General features: G+C 41.1%; 1 protein-coding gene across 1 annotated transcript in view; it reads left to right on the forward strand.

Moving 5' to 3' along the window:
- The window catches only part of CWH43 (cell wall biogenesis 43 C-terminal homolog), a 74,217-nt gene that overhangs the window by 51,639 nt on the left and 18,308 nt on the right, over positions 1–4,270 (forward strand). The window lies entirely within an intron of this gene.

Raw genomic sequence — 4,270 nt, forward strand, 5'->3', positions numbered from 1 at the left:
GGATACAGAAACATAGAAAAATCAATAGCATTTTTATACGCCAACCATGGACAAACTGACAGAATCGAAGAAAGAAATCCCTTTTATAATATTCAGAAAAACCAATAAGATATCTAGGAACAAGCCTTACTAAAGACATCAAAGATCTCTACAAGGAAAACGAAAAAACTAGAAAAAGAAATTAAAAATGATTCCAAAAAAGTGGGAAAACATCCCATGTTCCTAGATTGGGAGAATTAATATAATCAAGATGTCGATCCTACCCAAATTAATCTACAAACTTAATGCAATTTTGATCAGGCTACCACATATATTCCTCACAGAAATAGAAAAGACAATTATGAAATTTGTCTGGAATCATAAAATGCCCCATATTTGCAAAGAATACTGTGCAAGGGGGATAAAATAGGAGGCATCTCACTTCCTGACCATATTATAAAGCGGTGATAATTAAAACAGCATGGTCTTGGCAGAAAAATGACAGGCAGACCTATGGAACAGAATTGAGACCCCTCAAATAAACCCCAAAACATACAGACAACTCTTCCTTGACAAAGAACACCAGACAAACCAGTGGGGAAAAGAAAATCTCTACAGCAAATGGTGCTGAGAGAACTGGATATCCACCTGCAGAAGAATGAAACTGGACCCTTCTCTCTCACCACTAGCAAAAATTAATTCAAAATAGATTGAAGATCTAAACATAAAATCTCAAACTATAAAAATATTGGTGGAAAACACAGGAAAAAACTCTGAGAGACCTTGGGGTAGCCAAAGACTTCTTAAAGAAAACCTCCAAAGCATAGGCAATAGTCCCAAAAATAGACAAATGGGAGTATATTAGGCTGAGAAGTTTCTGCACAGAAGACAACCCTCAGAGTGGGAGAATATATTTGCAAACTATACCTCAGATAAGGGGGGACCGATAACCAGAATATATAGGGAACTCGAGCAGCTTACCCACACTCAAAATAATAATAATAGTGATAATAATAATCAGTCCAATTAAAAGGTGGGAAAAGGAGCTGAACAGACAATTCTCTGGAGGGGACATATGAATGACCCAAAAGCTTATGAAAACAATGTGAATGACTCCAAAGCGTATGAAAACATGCTGGACATCTCTTATAAGGGAAATGCAAATCAAAACCACTTAACCTCAGTCAGAATAGCTGACATTTAAAAAATAGATAGTGATGAATGCTGGCGGGGCCATGGTGATGGGAACTCTCCTACATTGTTGGTTGGAATGCAAATTAGGACAACCGCTTCGGAGAACAATATGGAGAGTCCTCAGAAACCTACAATTCAAACTACCATATGACCCAGTAATTCCACTCTTAGGTATTTACCCAAAGGATAGAAAAAACCTCCGTTAGAAAAACACTTGCCCATCCGTGCTTATTGCAGCATTATTTACAATCGCTAGGACACAGAATCAACCCAAATGTCCAAAAATAGACGACTGGATTGAAAAAATGTGGCAGATGTACTCTATGGAATACTACTCAGTCATAAAAACTGAGACCCTGACATTTGATACAAAGTGGGCAGATATGGAAGACTCAATGCTAAGCAAAGCAAGCCAGAGGATGGAAGACAGACTTTGTATGGCCCCACTCAGGATATATCGATTGTCTGTGCTCAGAAACTGAAAGTTTGGAAGGTATGGTTAGTAGCAGGGAGGGCAATGGGAGATACTAGAGATAGTAAGGATGGGGGTAACATGGGGTGGGTACTAGAGGGAGGGAGGGAGGGGAAGAGGGGAAGAAAAAGAATATGCTTAATTGATTAAAATATGAATAGTTATTTGCTGATAATGTATATAGTAATGCTTTTGTCTTGTCTGATATGCATGGTATTCATGCTGGAAAGAGCAATGTTGTACACTGTAAAGACATGTGATTAAATGTAGATTAAAATAAAAAAAAATTTAAAAAAGAGAGAAAGGAACCTGGTGGCTGAGGCCCAACCAAAGTGGTGCCCACAGTAGGGTGCCACTCTGCAAGGCTGGGGCCCCCTGGGCTTGGACCCCGGACCAGCCTAGGCAGACAGGGCTCAGTGGGGCTCCCTGTGGTCCTGGCTGATGGGGAGGCTGAGGCAGGAGACTGGAACAGAAGACCATGGCAGGCAGACCCTGTCAAAATGCCTCTCTGTCCTTCTCCCCTGGGGTCTTTTCCTTCCTTATTAAACAGAAACAAAATGCAGTCACTTAAAACAGTAGCATTTGTCAATTCATAATAAATAAATAAGCAAACCATTTCAAAACTAAAAATGACAAAAGTAAGATTCTTTGAGAATCAAATGGTATTCTTCTTTTTAAAGTCCTTAATGGATAGGATCAGCAGATGGCATAATGGTTACATCGCTGAAATCCCACATACTTAACCGTGGTTCAAATCCCAGACCCGGTGGCTTAAACTCACACTGGGCACATGTACGTGCATGCCCAAAATCCTGAGAAGAGAATGGAGGAGAAGGGGTTGCCATGTGGCCAGCCCCTTTGGGGGGTGAGTTCTCACTTTCTGTCTCTCTGGTGAGCACACGTACCCTATAGCAAAAATCTCTTTCTAAAAACAAAACAAAACAAAAAACTTAATGGATTAGTCAGTTATGGTTGCAATAAACAGTTTTAACTTTGGATTAGGGAAGCAAATATAAAGCCACTCCCCCATCCCCCAAAATAAAAACAAAACAGTAGCATTTGAGACCAGCAGGAGGCATGGTGGTTAAGGCGCTGAATCCCATATGGCCAGCTCCTTGGTTCAAGTTCCTGAACCAGCGGCCTGGAAAACATGCCAGGCGCATGTGCATGCATGCCCAAAATCCCAAGAGGAGAAGGACTGTGGCATGGCCATCTCCCCTGGGGGTGTGATTTGTCACTTTCCCTCTTGCTTTGTCTCTATCACTCTCTGGCAAGCGCACATGCCCTATGGCAAAAAATCTAAAAAATTATGATCCTGTGGGTGACGGGGTGGTTCTCTGTGCTTCCTTGGGCTCACCTGTGTGTCAACTGTGACAGGGCTGTGGCAGTGGCCAGAGAGGCTGAGCTAGCCCCGCTCATGCCCCTGGGACCTCGGTGCTGGCCTCTCTCTCCACGTAGGCCTCATTGGGGCTGATTTGTGTGCTGTGGACCTTAGGGAAGTTACTTCGCCTTTCTGGGCCTAGTTACCACACCTGTAGAGTGGTGATTGTCATATCTACTATCCCATAGCGTTAAATCTCAGCTAATGTCTGCAAAGCCCTTAGCCTTACACGTATGTGTTGTGTGTACAAGATCAAATAAGATAAATATATAAAGGCATGGACATTTATACATCTAAGTATCAAAAAAAGAAGTCAAAGAGATGATATTTGCCAAGTCTAAGGAAAAACATACCATAATAAGGAAAGCCATTCTCATACTGTGTGCATGTGCATGTATGTGCGTGCATGTGTTCATTTGTGTGTGTAAGAGATATACATGGCACTCGGGAAGAGGAATTTGATTTGATTTTAATGTAATCCTCTCTTGGTTTCCATGATCATGTTCAAAAGCCGAGTCAAGATTAGCAGTGGGCTCTGCTTTTTCAATTGGGAAGTTTAGTAATGTGGAGAGCGTTTTAATCATAAATGCTTGGATGACCAGCTTTTTCTCTGTAAGAAATGAGCATTTAAATTCTGCAGTCTTAAAGTTTGACAGCATCTTTTCAAAACCAAATGAAATGTAACGATAGTTAGATAGATTCATAGCTCATTATTCCCCGTACATACAGTGAATAACTAAACTTTTATCTCTTCCCAGCCAGTGCCTCTTTTATTTATTTCCTTTTTTAATAATTGGAAGTTTTAAGTTTAATTAAAAAAAATTTATTATGGGGGGCCAGCAGATGTTGTGGTGGTTAAAGCACTAGACACTCTCACATGATAGACCAGTTCAAGTCCCAGATCTGGTGGCTTGCTTTCTCACTTTCTTTCTCCCTGATCAAATGAAAATAAATGAATGAATAAATAAAATGAAATAAAATAATTGTTTTTAAAAAATGTGTTCCTGGGTCCAGCAAGTGGTATAATGGTTAATGTGCTGGATTCCCCAGGGTTTGAGCCCTGGACTCTGTGGCTTGAAACTCGTGCCAGGTGCATGTGCGTGCCTGCCCAAAATCCTGAGAGGAGAAGGGATTGTGTGTGACCATCCCCCGGGGGATAATTTCTTGCTTTCCCTCTCTCCCTCTCTCTCTCTCTCTCTCTGGCAAGCACACATGCCCTATAGCAAAAATCTCTCAGAAAAAAA

This window comes from Tupaia chinensis, unplaced genomic scaffold (genome assembly GCF_000334495.1).
Source record: "Tupaia chinensis unplaced genomic scaffold, TupChi_1.0 Scaffold000054_1, whole genome shotgun sequence".
NCBI classification, from domain to species: Eukaryota; Metazoa; Chordata; class Mammalia; order Scandentia; family Tupaiidae; genus Tupaia; species Tupaia belangeri.